The sequence below is a fragment of the Mus musculus genome, chromosome 1, assembly GCF_000001635.26.
Source record: "Mus musculus strain C57BL/6J chromosome 1, GRCm38.p6 C57BL/6J".
NCBI classification, from domain to species: Eukaryota; Metazoa; Chordata; class Mammalia; order Rodentia; family Muridae; genus Mus; species Mus musculus.
The window spans coordinates 9,775,551-9,795,124 of NC_000067.6; the positions used below are offsets into that span (position 1 = coordinate 9,775,551).

At 42.2% G+C, this 19,574-nt stretch overlaps 1 long non-coding RNA gene and 1 pseudogene across 6 annotated transcripts; one reads left to right on the forward strand and one right to left on the reverse strand.

Moving 5' to 3' along the window:
* Window positions 1-685: 685 nt before the first annotated feature.
* On the forward strand, window positions 686-15,769 carry Gm39590. 6 transcript variants are annotated; one of them, XR_865181.3, is made up of 5 exons: window positions 686-1,203; window positions 5,180-5,263; window positions 5,983-6,058; window positions 14,106-14,230; window positions 15,575-15,769. It is a non-coding gene; the product is annotated as a predicted gene, 39590 (long non-coding RNA). The 6 variants fall into 6 exon arrangements; XR_865182.3 differs by lacking the exon at window positions 686-1,203 and adding an exon at window positions 4,775-4,881; XR_865179.2 differs by lacking the exons at window positions 686-1,203; window positions 5,180-5,263; window positions 5,983-6,058 and adding an exon at window positions 8,139-8,441.
* Gm51615 lies at window positions 6,312-6,808 on the reverse strand (annotated as a pseudogene).
* Window positions 15,770-19,574: the final 3,805 nt, after the last annotated feature.

Here is a 19,574-nt window from a genome sequence, read left to right on the forward strand (position 1 = left end):
ATATTTAGTCATTAAATAAATGCTCTGGCTTGGCAGGTTACACGTGGCTCGTCAGGATCTAGCCAGGAGAATTGGCACCTATGTTCAGACTCTATGAACAAAAATGCTCTCTCTGCAGAAAAATTTGCAAAGAATATTCACAGCAGCTTGCGATGGTTTGAATCTGAAACGTCTCTCGATATATGTTCATGTTTTAAACTTTTGTTCCCCAGCCTGTGCTACTATTTGGGGTGGGTTCTGAACTCTGTAGGGGGCGGGACCTAGGCTGGTGGAAGCAGGTGCCTGGAGAGGGCTGTTAAAGATGGTGAGCAGCTTCTGCTTCTGCTACTGTCCCCTTGTCCCATGATAGGAAAGCCCCACCACGCTGAACACATGGAGCTCTCTGGGCTTTCCCAGCTGCAGGCGGGCTGGATCTTTGAGCCACAACCAGACTTCTCTCACCTGCTTCTGTTGCGCTTTTCGGTCACAGTGGCACAAAAGTAAACTACTGCTTCACTCTGTTCATAACTGCAGAAAGCATGGCAGCCACCACAAGGGCCCAGAGTGGTATTTTGGGTAAATAAACTGGCATGTTCACATAATGGAACATTTTTTTCAGCACTGAAAACAAATGAACATTTAAGCCATGGGAAGACTGGAGGAGGGTGTATGTTACGAGGGGAAAGTAACCTTGTCTGAAAGGCCACTTACTATATAGATCAGTTGCATGCTATCCAGAGCTGCAGAGACGGTAACAAAGATCAAGGGCTGTGCAGAAGAAAGAATAAATAGACACAGCATGGAAGATTTGTAGGGAAGTACAACTATTTTGCAAGATGCTATAACAATGGTGGGTACATGTTATTATACGTGTGTCCAATGCCACAGACTTCATAGCACCAAGAGTGATCTTGATGTACAATGTGGAATTTGGGTGATAATGTTGCAATGTAGGTCTATCAGCTGAAACACAAGTATGTGGGGGTGGAGACATTGATATTGAGGGAGCTAGTGCCTGTGGGGTGGGGGCCAAGTGTGTATGGGAACAAATGATATTCACCTTCCTCAGTCTCACCATGAGCATGATACTCTGTGTGTGTGTGTGTGTGTGTGTGTGTGTGTGTGTGTGTGTGTGTACGCGCACAAGTGAGTCAGAGGACAGCTTTCAGGAGTCATTTCTTTCTTTGCAGCATGTAAGCATTAAGTATGGACCTAGTTAATCAGGTGAGTTTAGGAGACAGGTGCCTTTCCTCACTGAACCATCTTCCTGGCTCATCTTTCCTTTCTTAAGTTACTTTTGTCCAGCATTTTGTTGGTATTTGACAATATCAAGAAAAGTTACTAGTACCCAGGGCAACACTGGGTCTATGCCCTTCTATAGCAATAACTAGCTGCTGGCTGTTGCTAGCTGTTCCCTTTAGAGAAGGCTCGTGAACCTTTTGGTTTTTTTTTTGCACCTCCCCCACTACAACTGCCACTCTTTGAGACTAATTAATTGTCTAGTTAACAGTAATCATCTCATTTGATCTCTCCTGACACGAGGCCTCTGTAGTCTATTCAAGGTGTTTTGGTCATTTAAATTTAAGTTTGTCTAAGAATTTCATAAATTCATTGTTTTTAATAGCTGAGTAGTTCTCCATTGTGTAAATGTACCACATTTTCTGTATCCATTCCTCTGTTGAGGGGCATCTGGGTTCTTTCCAGCTTCTGGCTATTATAAATAAGGCTGCTATGAACATAGTGGAGCATGTGTCCTTCTTACCGGTTGGGACATCTTCTGGATATATGCCCAGGAGAGGTATTGCTGGATCCTCCGGTAGTACTATGTCCAATTTTCTGAGGAACCGCCAGACTGATTTCCAGAGTGGTTGAACCAGCTTGCAATCCCACCAGCAATGGAGGAGTGTTCCTCTTTCTCCACATCCTCGCCAGCATCTGCTGTCACATGAATTTTTGATCTTAGCCATTCTGACTGGTATGAGGTGGAATTTCAGGGCTGTTTTGATTTGCATTTCCCTGACGATTAAGGATGTTGTACATGCTTCTCAGCCATTCGGTATTCCTCAGTTGAGAATTCTTTGTTTAGCTCTGTACCTTTTTTTTTTTTTTTTTTTTTTTTTTTTTTTTTTTTTTTAGGGTTTTCGAGACAGGGTTTCTGCCTCCCAAGTGCTAGGATTAAAGGCGTGTGCCACCACGCCCGGCTAAAGGTTTTTTTTTTGTTTTGTTTTTTTTTTTTTGGGTTTTTTTTTTTTTTTTTTTTTTTTTTTTTTTTAGACAGAGTTTCTCTGTGTAGCCCTGGCTGTCCTGGAACTCACTTTGTAGACCAGGCTGGCCTTGAACTCAGAAATCCCCCTGCCTCTGCCTCCTGAGTGCTGGGATTAAAGGCATGCGCCACCACGCCTGGCTCTGTACTTCATTTTTTAATGAGTTTATTTGATTTTCTGGAGTCCAGTATCTTGAGTTCTTTGAATACATTGGATATTAGTCCTCTATCTGATTTAGGATAGGTAAAGATCCTTTCCCAATCTGTTGGTGGCCTTTTTGTCTTATTGACAGTGTCTTTTGCCTTACAGAAGTTTTGCAATTTTATGAGGTACCATTTGTCGATTCTCCATCTAATAGCACAAGCCATTGCTGTTCTGTTCAGGAATTTTTCCCCTGTGCTCATATCTTTGAGCTTTTCCCTACTTTCTCCTCTATAAGTTTTAGTGTCTCTGGTTTTATGTGGAGTTCCTTGATCCATTTGGACTTGAGCTTGTACAAAGAGATAAGAATGGATTGATTTGCATTCTTCTACATGCTGACTGCCAGTTGAGCCAGCACCATTTGTTAAAAATGCTGTCTGTGTTTCCACCGGATGGTATTAGCTCCTTTTGAAAGACTCCGAGAGGAGCCCCTCGCTCAGGCCTCAGGACAATAGCGGACACCCAAGAACTCACGACAGACCGAGCTTGTTGCAAACCACATGAGGCTTTATTCGGGGAAAGCCAGAGCTCTGGGGACGACTCATATCCCACGCAGGGGTAGAGGAGTCGACCTCGAGGGAAAAGAGTTCCCAGTTTTTATAGGCCCTCAGGGGGGAAAGGAGAAGGGGGAGATTAGGGGATTTCCAGATCTAAACAATGTCTATTCTCAAGAAATGGGTATGGGAGGGGTACAAGGAAAGAGTCTAATGAAGGTGCAGCAATGGGCACACACCTGGTCAGAACATTGGCAGACACACAGGTTCAAGGAGTGGCCAGAGCATTGTGCACCTCTATTTTTCTAAATCAGTGAAGCTAGTTCTGCTAACACTGATGTCTATCTTGCCAATTTCAGGGCTTCTGTGTCCTTTTACATTCTGCCAGGATCTTTCACTTTGTCAAAGATCAAGTGACCATAGGTGTGTGGGTTCATTTCCGGGTCTTCAATTCTATTCCATTGATCTATCTGTCTGTCACTGTACTAGTACCATGAGTTTTGTTTTGTTTTGTTTTATCACAATTGCTCTGTAGTACAGCTTGAGGTCAGGCATGGTGATTCCACCAGAGGTTCTTTTTTTGTTGAGAATACGTTTTTCTATCCTAGGTTTTTTGTTATTCCAGATGAATCTGCAAATTGCCCTTTCTAAGTCAGTGAAGAATTGATTTGGAAATTTGATGGAGATTGCATTGAATCTGTAGTTTGCTTTTGGCAAGATAGCCATTTTTACTATATTAATCCTGCAATCCATGAGCATGGGAGATCTTTCCATCTTCTGAGATCTTCTTGGATTTCTTTCTTCAGAGACTTGAAGTTCTTATCATACAGATCTTTTACTTCCTTAGTTAGAGTCACACCAAGGTATGGATGGATCTGGAGGATATCATCCTGAGTGCGGTAACTCAATCACAAAAGAACTCACATGATTTGCACTCACTGATGAGTCCATATTAGCCCAGAAACTTAGAATACCCAAGATACAATTTGCAAAACACATGAAACTCAAGAAGAAGGAAGACCAAAGTGTGGATTCTTTATTCCTCCTTAGAATGGGGAACAAAATACCCATGGAGGGAGTTACAGAGACAAAGTTTGGAGCTGAGATGGAAGGAAGGACCATCCAGAGACTGCCCTACCCGGGGATCCATTCCATAATCATCCACCAAACGCAGACACTATTGCATACGCCAGCAAGATTTTGCTGACAGGACCCTGATATAGCTGTCTCTTGTGAGGCTATGCCAGTGCCTGGCAAATACAGAAGTGGATGCTCACAGTCATCTATTGGATAGAACACAGGGCCCCCAATGGAGGAGCTAGAGAAAGTACCCAAGGAGCTGAAAGGGTCTGCAGCCCTATAGGAGGAACAACAATATGAACTAACCAGTACCTCTAGAGCTTGTGTCTCTAGCTGCATATGTAGTAGAAAATGGCCTAGTCGGCCATCATTGGGAGGAGAGGCCCTTGGTCTTGCAAAGATTATATGCCCTAGTATAGGGGAATGCCAGTGTCAGGAAGTGGGAGTGGGTGGGTTGGGTAACAGGGCAGGGGGAAGGGTATAGGGGACTTTCAGGATAGCATTTGAAATGTAAATGAAGAAAATATCTAATAAAAAAATTAAGTTTGTAGGGGCTGGAGAGATGGTTCAGTAGTTAAGAGCGCTGACTGTTCTTCCAGAGGTCCTAAGTTCAATTCCCAGCAACCACATGGTGGCTCACAACCATCTGTAATGGCATCCGATGCTTTCTTCTGGTGTCTAAAGACAGTGACAGTGAACTCATATATATATAAAAATAAAGCTAAAAAAAATTAAGTTTGTAAACTTTTCTACATCTCTGATAGGAAGCCTTTCAGGCAGCACTGCTGACTGCCATGGGAGGTTCTGGGTACCCTGGGGAGCGCAGAGCCTCGGACAGAATGGCCTTCACTGAACTGAGTCAGGTGCCTTTACCTCTTTGATCTCCCCGCTTTTTATCTGAGAATGAGCATAATGGTGGGGTAGTTATGAGGATTAAAGGACAATAATGATAATGGGGCTGAAGGGAGGCAGGAAGCTCTCAGGGAGGCTGACAAAGTCCGATAAACCCCATGATCTCAGAGAAAGGGCAGGGTCATGCCTGTCAGACTTTGGTATTATCAGCACAGAACACATTTGTATGATACTCTCAGGTGTCTGTATACGTGTAAGAAAAAGATATGATGCTAGACATCATTTAAGTAAATTTTATTTTCTATAAAGTCCCACCAGAAAGAAGCTATCATGGATTAAAATGTTTGGTAAACCAGGAGCCATCTACTGCTTGGGTGATCATCTTATGCTATGGTAAGCCAAATTCATTTAGAAAACAAAATGCAGGCAGGAGGATTTCTGAGTTCGAGGGCAGCCTGGTCTATAAAGTGAGTTTCAGGACAGCCAGGGATATACAGAGAAACCCTGTCTCAAAAAAACAAACAAAACAAAACAAAACAAAAACAAAAACAAAACAAAAAAAATTCGGTGAATTGGTTTGACTTTCCCTGTGGAAAATAATGTTCAAACACAACTTCCTAGTATTGGAGAGATGGCTCAACTCGTAAAGTCCTTGCAACAGCACAATGACCTGAATCCAAACTCTCTGCACACATGTAAGAAGCCAGACACAGTGGATAGCATCCATGGACTCAGAGAAGCCAAGACAGGAAGACCAATGGGGCTTGTTGGCCCTGCAGTCCATTGTAATTGACTAGCTAGGTTATCTCAAAGAGAAGGTGGAGAGATGAGGGCACTTGACATCAATCTCTGGCTTCTACACACACACACTTTTTTGTTTGTTTGTTTGTTTGTTTGTTTGTTTTTCCAGACAGGGTTTCTCTGTGTAGCCCTGGCTGTCCTGGAACTCACTCTGTAGACCAGGCTGGCCTCGTACTCAGAAATCCACCTGCCTCTGCCTCACAGGCACACTTTTAAAGAAGGTTTTCCATATTACTCTCACTTTTCAATCTTTTTCAAAGGGCTCCTGACATATGCACCCACACTGCTTTGTTTTGCATTTGCCATTACAGACTGTGACCATAAGTGGAGAGGCTTTAAACAATGCCGCTAGAACCGTTCCACAGCTCCAGGGTGAGATGGTGTCAGGTATGAGCATTACTGAACTAAACTCAAGGGTGGCAGGGCTGTGCTCCTTTATTCAGAGATTCGGAAGGGAAGTCATTTGACTTTCCTACATTTTTTTACTTTAAAAAAAAATTATTTTATTTTTAAAATTTTTATATACTGTGCACTGCTGTTGGTCCTGCATGTGTGTTTCTGTGAGGGAGTCTGCTCCACTGGAACTTGAGTTACAGCTGCTGCCAGTGGGTATATCAACACTTTTTTTTTTTTTTGCATTATTTCATTATTTACTTTATTCTTTTTTTTTTTTTTTACAAAAGTTTATTACAATGTACAACAGGCTTCAGGATAACATTTCATCCTAGCTATTACATGGCAAAGGTGTTATGACAGGGAATTCAGATGTTTGACAGGTTACAGGATAACACTTCATTCTAGCTGTAGGTGGCAAAGATGCTATGGCAGGGAATCCAGATGTTTACATAGGAATGGAAGAGGAGGGTCACCATTACCCCAGATGTGAGGAACAGCTTACTTTTTGCCAGATTTCTTAATTCCACCTGTGGCCAGGGGGCCCTTCCCGGCTGCCTTGGCTTTTAGCTCCTCCAGTTTCTTCTGTTCCTCCTTTTGTTTCTGCTTGAAAGCTTATCTTCCTCGTCCATCTCCTTGGCCTGCTTCTTGGGCTGTTTCAGGGGCTTCTTTTTGCCACCTTCCCAGCCCGACATGGCGCCTCCAGCCCCTTCACCAGCCCCTGATCCTATCCTATCAATACTTTTTAAAATCCATCTAAGCTGGTCCCATTTCTTGGCTCCTGTGAACAGTGAAGCAATAGATATGCATGTGCAATGTCTGCTATGTTAGCTCGAGGCCTCTGAGTAAATGCCAAGAGTGGGAATACTGGGTCACATGGTAGCTCAATTTTCAGTTTCTTGAGGAGCTCCCATACTGATTCCCACTGTGGTCACACAAGTTCATATTTCCACCAGCAGTGAAGAACTGTTCCTCTTTCACGATATCCTCACCAGCATATTTATTATGATCCTTTTTCATTATGATAGTCTTTCTGACTCAGTGAAAGGGAATCTTAGAGTAGTTGTAATTTGTATTTCTCTGAGGCCTAGGGATGTTAAACACTTTTCAAGTATCTATTGGTCATTTATATTTTTTCTTTTGGAAAAATACACACACACACATTCTCACATATACATGTACAGTTTTAAATTTAGGCTCTGCATATGAACCTAAGGAATTTATTGGCATATTTATTTGTTGGATAACTTGTATTTTGGCAATTAATTTCTGAAGTTCTTTATATGTCTTCGGTATTAATCATTTGTCTAATGAATTGTTGACAAAGGTGTTTTTCCTTATTCTGTGGGCTGGCTCTTCATTTTGGTAATTGTTTCCTTTGTTGGGCAGAAGTTAATTTCATGATTTCATGGCATTTGTCTTTTCTTCTTCTTCTTCTTCTTCTTCTTCTTCTTCTTCTTCTTCTTCTTCTTCTTCTTCCTCTTCCTCCTCCTCCTCTTCTTCTTCTTCTTCTCTTCCTCCTCTTCTTTCTTCTCCTTCTCCTTCTTCCCCTTTCCCTTCCTCCTCCTCCTCTTCTTCTTTGCCCCCCTCTTCCTTCTCTTCCTCCTTCTTCTTTCTTGGTCTGTTTGTCTGTTTTCTGAGACAGATCTCTCAAAGTAGTCCTGGCACTTTCTATGTAAACCAGGCTTGGCCTCAAACTCACATAGATCCTCCTGACTCTGTTTCCCAAGTGCAGGAAATAAAAATATGTGCAATCACTCTTGCCTCTCTCTACTTGTCAACTTTTCTTTCTCTCTTCCTTCCTTCCTTCCTTCCTTCCTCCCTTTCTTTCTTTCTTTCTTTCTTTCTTTCTTTCTTTCTTTCTTTCTTTCTCGTTAATTAATTAACTTTACCTACTTGTCAATTCTTACATTTTGTTCCTGTGTTATTGGAGTCTTGATTAGAAAGTTTTTGTGTCCATTTCTTTTTTCTTTTTCTTTTTCTTTTTTTTAATAAATTTGGATTATTACCTCTCCCTCTACTCCTCCCAGTTTCTCCTCCCCTCCTCTCCCTCCCATTCAGATCCACTCCCTTTCTGTCTCTCATTAGAAAAGAACAGGTCTCTAAGAGATAACAACAAAGCATAACAAAACAGAATAAGAGCCTCACTCATGCTGCCCCAACGCTGGCAGTCGTCATCCAGGATCTGCTTTCCCACAAGGGCCCTCGTGTAGCATCTGTGACCACACGGTTTGTGTTTAATTGCTCTTCACCTGTTACCATTAAGTTCTGGCCTTTATTCTTCACCCTATCTGTTGGCAGCTATAAGAAATTAAAGACTCTACAAAGAGCCACATTCTACTAGTCATTTGCTTTGTGCATACCTTCAAGGACACCTGTAAGTAACTCCAGCCCTTGTTACAATCGCCCTGCCATCTGTCTGTACCCATCCTGGGACACCTTACATCTCACTGTACCATGCTGTCCCTCCATAGAAGGGCTATCACTTACTAATATATTTCCTATTTTTATATCTTTTTTCCCTTTCACTAAAAGAGGATTCTTTTCTCATACAGTTCCTCCCACCCCCACTCCTTCTATCTCCTCCCCACCTCCTCCCATCCGGATCCACTCCCTTTCTGTCTCACTGGAAAAGAACAGGCTTCTAAGAGATAACCAAACATAGCACACACACACAAAAATAACAAGATCAAAATCATCACATAGAAGCTGAACAAGAAGCCGGGTGGTGGTGGCGGCAGTGGCACACACCTTTGATTCCAGCTCTTGGCAGAGGCAGAGGCAGGAGGCAGGGAGGCAGGGAGGCAGGGAGGCAGGGAGGCAGGGAGGCAGGGAGGCAGGGAGGCAGGGAGGCAGGGGAGAGGCAGGGAGGCAGGGAGGCAGGGGAGAGGCAGGGAGGCAGGGAGGCAGGGAGGCAGGGGAGAGGCAGGGAGGCAGAGGCAGGGAGGCAGAGGCAGAGAGGCAGAGGCAGGGAGGCAGAGGCAGGGAGGCAGAGGCAGGGAGGCAGAGGCAGAGGCAGAGAGGCAGAGGCAGAGAGGCAGAGGCAGAGAGGCAGAGAGGCAGAGAGGCAGAGGCAGAGAGGCAGAGGCAGAGAGGCAGAGGCAGAGGCAGAGGCAGAGGCAGAGGCAGGCAGATTTCTGAGTTCGAGGCCAACCTAGTCTACAGAGTGAGTTCCAGGAGAGCCAGAGCTACAGAGAGAAACCCTGTCTGGAAAAACCAAAAAATATTAAAAAAAAAAAAAAAAGAAAAAAGAAAAAAAAGAAGCTGAACAAGGCAGATCAACGGAAGGAGCCTCACGCAAAAGCCCAGGAATCAGAGCCCCACTAGCTCTCACATGCAGGAGTCCCATCTATCATTATACTGAAAGCTGTAAGGTATGCACAGAGGACCTGCAGGCCCTGAGCTTGCTGCTTCAGTCTCTGGGTTCAGAGGAGCTCTGCTCAGTTGATTTAGAAGACTGTGTTCTCCTGGTGTCCTCCATCCCCTCTGGCTCTTACACTCTCTGCCTCCTCTTCTGCGGGGTTCCCTGAGCTCTGAGGGGAGGGATTTGATGGAGAAATCCCAATAAAAGCTATGTGTTCCAAAGTATCTCTCTCTGTATTATGTTGGTGTGGGAGTCTTTGTATTTGTTCCCATCTCTTGCAGAAGGAAACTTCTTTTTTTTTTTCTTGTTTTGTTTTGTTTTGTTTTGTTTTGTTTTTCGAGACAGGTTTCTCTGTACAGCCCTGGTTGTCCTGGAACTCACTCTGTAGACCAGGCTGGCCTCGAACTCAGAAATCTGCCTGCCTCTGCCTCCCGAGTGCTGGGATTAAAGGCGTGTGCCACCATGCCTGGCGGGTTTCATCTCTTGGGGTGAACCTTAAGTCAGATAAGACATTGGTTGTTCACTCCCACAGGCTTTGTGCCACCTTGTCCTAGCATATTTTGTAGATAGTACACCATTGTAGATCAAAGGTATTCACATTTGATTGTCAGGCTTGTTGGCAAGTACCTTTACTGAGCCATCTCTTTGTCGTGGAATGTCTACATGTTGAAGTCTTTTACCTCCAGTAGTTTCAAAATTTTAGGTTCACATTAAAATATTTGATACATTTTGAATAAGTTTTGTGCAGGGTGAGAGAAACATATCTAATTTCATTCATGTAGGAATCCAGTTTTTCAAGCATCATGTTTTTTCCTCCAATGTGTATTTTAACATCTTTGCCAAAAATTAGGTGGCTATAGCTGTGTGATTTCTGAGCCGGTTATTCTATTTCAGTGGTCTACAGATCTGCTTCTGTACCAAAGCTATTGTGAGACCCCCTCCCACTTTCTTTCTTGATTCACAAATTCATTATTAGCATAGAGAAACACTACACACATATACTAAAAATAGAGACTAGTAGGGGTCTTTTCAAGAATGCAACCAAAATTCATGACGTGTTCTGTTTTTTTTGGTTTTTTGTTTTGTTTTGTTTGACGCAGGGTTTCTCTGTGTATCCCTGGCTGTCCAGGAACTCACTCTATCACTCTGTAGACCAGGTTGGTCTTGAACATAGAGATTCACCTTCCTCCTGAGTGCTCGGATTTAATGGCTTATGCCACCGCTGCCTGGCTATCCATATTTTTAAAAAAGAAGGAAGGAAGGAAGGAAGGAAGGAAGAAGGAAACAAAGGAAAAAAGAAGAAAAAGGGAGAAAGAAAGAGGGAGGGAAGGAAGGAAGGAAGGAAGGAAGGAAGGAAGGGAGGAAGGGAGGAAGGAAGGAAGGAAGAAAAGGTACTTGTTTGGTTTGGTTTGGTTTTTTGATTTCAAGACAGGGTTTCTCTCTATATTCCTGGATGACTTGGAATTTGCTCTGTAGACCAGGCTGGCCTTGAACTCAGAGATCAGCATGCCTTTGCCTCCTAAATGCTGGGATTAAAGGCAAGCACCATGCACCACCACAACCTTGATAGTGTATGTTGCCTTTTTCTTCTTTTGCAGTCTGAGGATCAAGCGCAGAGCCTCACATACTCTAGACAGCAACAGCTCCTTATTCTGACACTTTTGTTCCCTTTTCTATTTTTTAGGGTCCTACATTGGACCCACCTTCTTATTGACAGCTGGTAGACAAACTTAATTCCATGTGGAACATTAAGTCTTTGCCAAATAACATATGTGTCCTTCAGAGTAGTGGCTGGAAGAAATCACCAGTCAACCTTCATGTGTGTATCCTTTATATGTGTAATTCAGAGGAGATGGTTCAGATTTTTTTCTTTTATCGTGTATGTGTTTGTCTAACTAAATTCTCAAATAACCTTATGAAGTAAAAGTTACTTTTACTATAAGAAATGAGGCGGGCTGGCAAGATGGCTCGGCGGGTAAGAGCACTGACTGCTCTTCCGAAGGTCCTGAGTTCAAATCCCAGCAACCACATGGTGCCTCACAACCACCAGTAATGAGATCTGACACCCTCTTCTGGTGCATCTGAAGTCAGCTACAGTGTACTCGTGTATAATAATAAATAAATCTTAAAAAAGAAAAAAAGAAATGAGGCTACTTAAAAATGTGTCTGGATCCTGGGCTGATAAGTGAGTGATACAGTGAGATTTAAGCCTAGAGCTGTGTCCTCCATCATTGGCTGCTTTAAAAATTGGTTCAAACTGCTTGTCTTTTTATTTTCCAACAAAAGATTATTGTAATGAAAACAGGCATTTTGTGGGAGGGATAGAGCAAGAAGTACCAGTTAAAATTCAAACAAACAGCACACTAAACAACATGGTCACCATCACGTGTAGATGATTAATCACCAGACACTATAGGTAGGTGATTTTTTTTTCTTCTCACTCCACGTCTGAAGTTTCTGAACTTCACTGCTGATTTAAAAAAGATAAGCTGGCCAGGCATGGTGGCACATGCCTGTAAATCCCTGCACACTGGAGGCTGAAAGGAGAGGCTCACTAATTCTAGGCTAGGGTAATAACACAGAGAGACCCTGTTTGGAAATAAATAAAGTAAATAAAACTGGAGTAAAGTCTTCTAAATCTGGGAGCTTTGGGTTTGCTTATTTGCAATCTAAAAGTAAACAAACCCACAGGAAGTCATGTGGTCGGCCTTTTGCCTTAAATACCTCCCTGCCACCACTTTTCATGGCTGTTTGGGGAGAAGTATAGGACTCCACCTTAACACACAGGGCCCTGAGTTCAATCCCAGCCTGGGTGGGGCATATGCTCAACCTTTTTCCATGGTCTTAGTAAACGTGCTTTCTTGTCCATTTTTTTTTTCAGATGACTGATTTTCAGTGCAAATAAATAGAAATAAAACATAATTTGCCTGTCTCAGACTGGCATGACAAGGAAAGAGACAACATCTGAAAGAGGTTAAAAAGTGATAAAGAAAATACCATAAACCTCCAAAACAATACAACACCAGGCTAGAGATAACAGCTGGCAGTGGAATTAACACAATAGTTAGAAACACAAAGTAACCACTGGTACTCTCAGGAGAGGAAAGAATTCTCAGACCACGAAGGAAAAGCAGGGGCTTTCCTCCTTCCTTCAGTTAGCTCACCTTGTGTCAAGGACATAACATCCCCTTGAGCTCAGGGATAGAGCTCACATCTAGCACACACTCGGCTCTGGATTCAATCCACAGCATGCAAGGAAAGAAAAGAACCCCTCACCCCCTGAAAATCCAGTGTATCTCTGTACCTTGTACCTTGTCTAACACAGTGCTTCGCAAAGGAAACGTTTGTCCAATCAGTAAGGCTTCTGTTCACATGATTGCCATAAACCACCCTGTAGCTAGCTATCCAGAAAAAGGAAAGGTCACAAAGTTTCATGGAGAAACTAGGTAAAGTGTTCAAAGGATCAGTTTCAAATGCAAATCCTTGAATTTAAGTAGAAGACCCTTGCTTGTTTAAAGGCCTTTGAGAAGAGCCAGAAGGCAGAGCAGAGAATCAAATGAGTCTGTGGAGTTTGGTTGTGAGTATAGTTCCTTTATCATGTGTTTTGTACATGATGGCAAATACGGTTTAAAGGTAATAATCATGTTCTTTATTTTTCTACTCTGAACCTACGGGACTTGGCTTACATCAAGTCTCAGCAACTAGCCAGGCAGTGGTGGTGCACGCCTTTGATCCCAGCACTCGGGAGGCAGAGGCAGGCGGATTTCTGAGTTTGAGGCCAGCCACTACAGAGTGAGTTCCAGGACAGCCAGGATGACACAGAGAAACCCTGTCTGGAACAACAACAACCAAAAATCAAAAAAAAAAAAAAATGTAAAACACATAATGTTTGTTAACTTCTTTAATTTCCTGTCATCTAAGGAAACAATGTCCTTTGTTCTCTCCCTTCAGTGAATAGTTGCTGAGACTTTTGTTAGTTTGTTTTTGTTTTTTTCGAGGCATGGTTTCTCTGTGTAGCCCTGGCTATCCTGTAACTCACTCTGTAGACCAGGCTGGCCTTGAACTCAGAAATCTGCCTGCCTCTGCCTCCCAAGTGCTGGGATTAAAGGCATGCGCCACCACGCCCGGCTCGTGTAAACATTTTTAAGTTTACTTCTGTGTATGAGTGTGTTGCTTGCATGTATGTGTACATGCTTGGAGCCTGTGGAAACCAGAAGAGGGCCTTGTAAAACCTGGATCCAGAGTTACAGATGGTTGTAAGCTGCAATGTAGATGCTGGGAATTCATGTCCGGTATCTTACAGGATACAGTTGTGGAAGAGTAATCAGTGCTCTGAACAGCTGACCCATCTGTCAACTATGCACACTTATCCCAACCCTGCCCCATACATAGCATTTTATTGACAGCATTTTATTTTATTTTTATTAAAAAAGTCTTTCTGCAAAAATCTGTCGAACTACTAAAACACAAAACTTATACATGCTGTTTTTTTACTGTTGGTTTTCAGTCTCTGTGAATATAGTGAATTGAAGGTCAGGATCCAGGTTTTGTTACTGGAATGCTTCACTTTAATAGCTCCTGTTGCTGAAAAGATATTTCAAAAAGCTATTTTGATTTAATTAGAAGAATTGCTTTGCCATTGGCTGTATCTACTAAGTAACTTGTTTTTCTTTTCAGTTTTATCACCCAGCTCTGTGGAGGCTTTGGTTGAAGTTCCACTAGTAAATTGTCAACCTTTCTGCCTCAGATCAGCAAGCCTTCCCAACACAAGACTTCGCAGATGACCCTTTCAACAGATACGAGTGAGACTCACTAAAGTTACTTGGGAAATTTTTAAATATGTGGAAAACAGATTCTTCAAATTTTTAATGTATATAGAGTTTAATATGCCTTTTTCTCATATACACATTGAATTATTTTTCAAAGAATGATCCCAGCATTTGGAGTCAGGAGGACCAGGGGTTTGAGGACAAGCTAGGCTATATAGCAAAACCAAAGGCTGAGGATGTAGTTTAGTGATAGAATGCTTGGATAAAACACACAAAGATCACTGTTTTACAATGATATATTGATTAGAAATATTCTAAACCTTTTCAAAATGTTCCCCCCGCCCCCTTACCCCTGGCAAAGTACTTCTTCAGAACATGTATACACTTAAAAGTGGATGGTGGAAGGGAATTACTTTTTAGGTCACTGCTAAAATTTTACGGAGAGACAGACAGAAAGAGAGAGAGGGAGGGAGGGAGGGAGGGAGGGAGGGAGGGAGAGAGAGAGAGAGAGAGAGAGAGAACCTATGTGTCTATGCATACTTATTAGTTGTGTAGCAACCTCCCACAGGCAGTATCACATGAAAGGTAAAGAAATTTTGATTATTTGGATTTTTTTTTGTCAGAGAAAAACTGCATAATTCATCTTGAAAGTCAAGTACTCTTTTTAGTAATAACAGCTAGTGCTTATGTAACACTTATTATACAAAGATTTCCATATACTGCTGTCTCTCTGTATCCATGGAAGATTGGCTCCAGGACCCCCATGGATACCAAGATCTGCAGATGCTCAACTCTCTTATAGAAAATGATATTTAAAATAGCATTAAAGTGGCATAGCTGGGCATGGTAGTTCAGTTCTGTCACTCCAGCACTCAGGAGGCTGGAACAGAGGGTCCTGAGTTCAAAGACACACTGGGTCAAATCAGGAGACCCTGTCTCAAAGAAACACAAGGGCTGGAGCTGACACTCAGGGGTCTGTCTAACAGGCAGGCCCTGGGGAGATTTCCAGCATCACAATGTTTTTTTTAAAAGAATCATTTTGGGGGCTGAAGAGATGGCTCAGCAGTTAAGAGCACAGACTGCTCTTCTGACGGTCGTGAGTTCAAATCTCAGCAACCACATGATGGCTCACAACCATCTGTAATGAGATCTGATGCCCTCTTCTGGTGTGTCTGAAGACAGCTACGGTGTACTTACATATAATAAATACATAAAAAATAAATTAAAAATAAAAAAGTATCATTTTGTATATATTCTAAATGTATGTTACCATATACTTTAAGTCACCTCTAGATTACTTGTAATACTTAAAACAACACAGATAGTTGCTCTAGCTAGGTAACAATGACAAGAAAAATATCTTCCTATCTGATACAGGGACAATTCAACAGAGGAGTGGAACCTGTGGACATGGAAGACACTGAAAATATACTCCATCTTCAGAACAGCTGAGACACTATACAATTACTATCTTCACTTTACAGATGACAGTTTGGATGTGAACTTGGCAACATTCCTAGGAATTCATAGCTGGTGACAAAAAAAAAAATATAGTCAAGGCCAAACAGTGCATATATTTTTCTGTTGTCATTTGCCTGCCTTTTTATTTTTCTAATTATTTTTTTATTCTTCTTTCACACACTACATCTCAACCACAGTTTCTCCTCCTTCCATCCTTTCCAGGTGCCCCACATGCCTCTCCTCTCCCCTAGATCCACTCCTCCATTTCCCTTCAGAAAACAGAAGGCCTTCCAGGGATATGAACCAAACATGGGATTGAAAGATCCTGGCAGAATGTAAAAGGACAGAAGCCCTGAAATTGGCAAGATAGACGTCAGTGTTAGCAGAACTAGCTTCACTGATTTAGAAAAATAGAAGTGCACAATGCTCTGGCCACTCCTTGAACCTGTGTGTCTGCCAATGTTCTGACCAGGTGTGTGCCCATTGCTGCACCTTCATTAGACTCTTTCCTTGTACCCCTCCCATACCCATTTCTTGAGAATAGACATTGTTTAGATCTGGAAATCCCCTAATCTCCCCCTTCTCCTTTCCCCCCTGAGGGCCTATAAAAACTGGGAACTCTTTTCCCTCGAGGTCGACTCCTCTACCCCTGCGTGGGATATGAGTCGTCCCCAGAGCTCTGGCTTTCCCCGAATAAAGCCTCATGTGGTTTGCAACAAGCTCGGTCTGTCGTAAGTTCTTGGGTGCCTGCTATTGTCCTGAGGCCTGAGCGAGGGGCTCCTCTTGGAGTCTTTCAGGATAACATGATACAGTAAGACAAGGCTAAACAACTCAACCCAGTAGGAGGAAAAGGGTCCCAAGAGCAGGCAGAAGAGTTAGAGTCACTCCACTCCCACTGTTAGGAGTGCCACAAAACACCATGCCACATAGTCATAACATACATGCAGAGGACCTATGCTTGTTTTAAGACAGGGTTTTGCTATGTATCCTAAGTGACTTTCAATCCTTTTGCCTCAGCTTCTCAAGTGTTTGCTGGGAGTACCATGCCCAGGTACTTCTTTTCAATCAGGAGTGCCTTGAGTATTTTGCTGGAGATAAAGTTTTAATGATAATTTTCAGTCTCACCCTGCAGGCATTAATACTCTCAATGGAAAGGATCCACTTTTACAAAATGAAGCATATTGATCCACTCCTGTACTACATAAAAGTATAATGTACTGATCATGGATGAAGGTGCCTGCAATGATTAATCTCTATGACCAGCCTGATTGGATTAGAATATACCCAGGGGCATCAATGAGGCACACCTATGGGTCTGTCTGCGAGGGAGTCTCCAGAGACAATTTCCCTGGGGAAGGAAAGCCACCCAGAATGTGGATGGCCCTGCCCTACAGTAGGAGGGAGCTCTGTACTTGACAAAAGGAGAAAGCCAGTTGAGACAGAGCCATTTCTTTCTCGCTCCCTGGTGTTCCCTGCTGAGCAAGCTACTATGTCTGCCAGGCCTTCCTCAACATGGTGGGCTGCATTCCTCTGAACTTTAGCTCAGCTCAAACCTTCCCTCCTCTAAGTTGCATCTTGTCACTAGCCCAGTGACTAAAAATTGAACTGTTACAGTACCTCGTTAAACCTTTCAAGCTGTGGACGGCTCATTCCTCAAGTCACCTGACAAAGGCCTGTGGGGCATGAGTATGTTAGTGTCGGCAAGTGTGCTTAAATAATGAAGTGGCATTTCATTTTTATGTGTAGATGAAAAATGTACATTGTCACGTGTATTACTCAACTGCAGGAGACTGTCTTGTGTACCTTCTTCCTTCCACCCAGGAAGAAATTTGCTGAAATTCTTTAGCAGACATGAAGAATATGGAGTAAATTCAGGAAAAACATAGTGTTAGTAAAACAGGCACAGAGGAATTCAATGGGTTAATCAAAACAACTCTTTAAATATAATCTGAGAAACAAAAGGAGGTTACAGATAATAAAATCTGTTAGGAAGTATGATTGTTAAACATAACTCTGGACTAGGCTGCCTTATCAGTATGGACTGAGCTATGAGAGACCACCATCAATGTAAGCACAAGGAACTATGCCATCATTTACAGAGTTCCACATCTTCTACTGGATATGCCATCGACAATCTAGATGGGAACGTGGAGAGTAGGGGAAAAAAGTTATATGAGTCATAAAATGTAAAAACTGTGAGAAATGTCAAAAAGAACCAGTGTTTTGCTTTATCTTGGAAAAGCTAAAGAATTGGAGTCTTCTAATGTATGAGTAGCTACAAGCTCTTAAGGTCTGCTTAAGTCCTGACACGTCTGGTTGAGACGGACAGACTGCTCAGAGAATTAGCTGAGGAAGTAACAGTGCATGTTTCCAAACTACAAACTCGTAAGCCCTTGGTTTTGAGATGAGTTCAGTCATTAATTAGAGACAATTCAACATAAATGACTGAGTCACTAAATGAACAGCATTTAAGAAAAGCTATTATTTCCCACTGATAAGCAATTAAAATAATAGTTATCTTCAAATTCCACTGGCAGGTTGGACCTCAGAGGACTAATGAATTCTTTGAACACAAATAACGCTGACAGGACTTATGTAAATGAGTTACTGCCAACTTTTTTTTTCTCTTGAGACTGGGTTTCTCTGTATAGCCTTGGAACTCACTCTGTAGGCCAGGATGGCCTAGAACTCAGAAATCCACCTGCCTCTGCCTTCCACGTGCTGGGATTAAAGGTGTGGGCCATCACTTCCTGGCTGTTTCTCAAAATCTTGATGTGAGCAGTTTAAGAGCTCTAAACTTTTAAAATTTCCCTTGTTTTTGTTTTTCATGTCTCTAAATAACATAGAAAGAGTGACCTGTGACCTGAAATGCTTTAAAATGCATTTTTCCCTTAATTATAAGACACACTTAAACTTCAGGCACTCATATCAGATGTTTTGTCTGAGGCTGGCTGATTTGGTCCCAGAAACAAGGATGAGCTGTGCCTTTTACCTGCATCCTTCAGCTCCACATCAGCACCCAGAGCACTGTTCTTTAGATCAAAGAAACACATTAACCTTGCTCTATGCCAAGGAGGCAGTGACAGGCCTTTTCCCTTCCGCTGGTCTGCGGGTTTTTCTAGCTATATCTTAGGTTGCCCTGTGTTCTATGCAAAGGGATTTTGCTCAGAAAGCTAACTCCTTTTCAATATTTACTTCATTTCTGTCTGTATTCATAAGCAGTTCATGGTTAGTATCATGTCTTAAACTACCTTTCTTCAAAATGGCTTTCTTTTATTTGAGGGTGTCGGGTGCTATAAATCAGCATTTCCACTGGTGAATATATCAAAAACTACATCAACAACTCATGATGGCTGACCCACTTAAGCAGACAAGTCTGTACTAGGACTACAGAAAGGGGACTATAAAAGCTGTGCAAACATCAAAAACATCATTGCTCTTGTAACCAACCATTGGTTATCTCTTGCCTGGACATTCATCTCTATAGAACCAATGGTGGCCCTGACTGCCTTAACAGTTAACTCATGAAAGGAAATCATTCAGGTCCTGTCAGCCATTAAACCAATCGTCCTCCCTAAAGAAAGTTATTTTTCTTTTATTGGGAGCCCCTAACCTATTGGAAGGCTACAAGAAAAGAACTACAAGTAATGCAGGGCATTATTTTCACATTAAGATTAATAATGCTTTCAGATTAGGCACCATTTTAGAGAAAAAGTTTTCTACTCTGAATAGCAATAATGAGAATCCAAGTGATCATTGCAGTGGAATATATTATTTTAAAAATGTGTTAGCTGGGTAAGTGGTTGGGAATTTAAAAGAAATACATAGGTCAACAATTCATATTCTCAGCTTAATTTTCCAAGATTCTGAACATATTATTTCTATTTTCTGCTAGTATAAAAGAATACCAGACTGG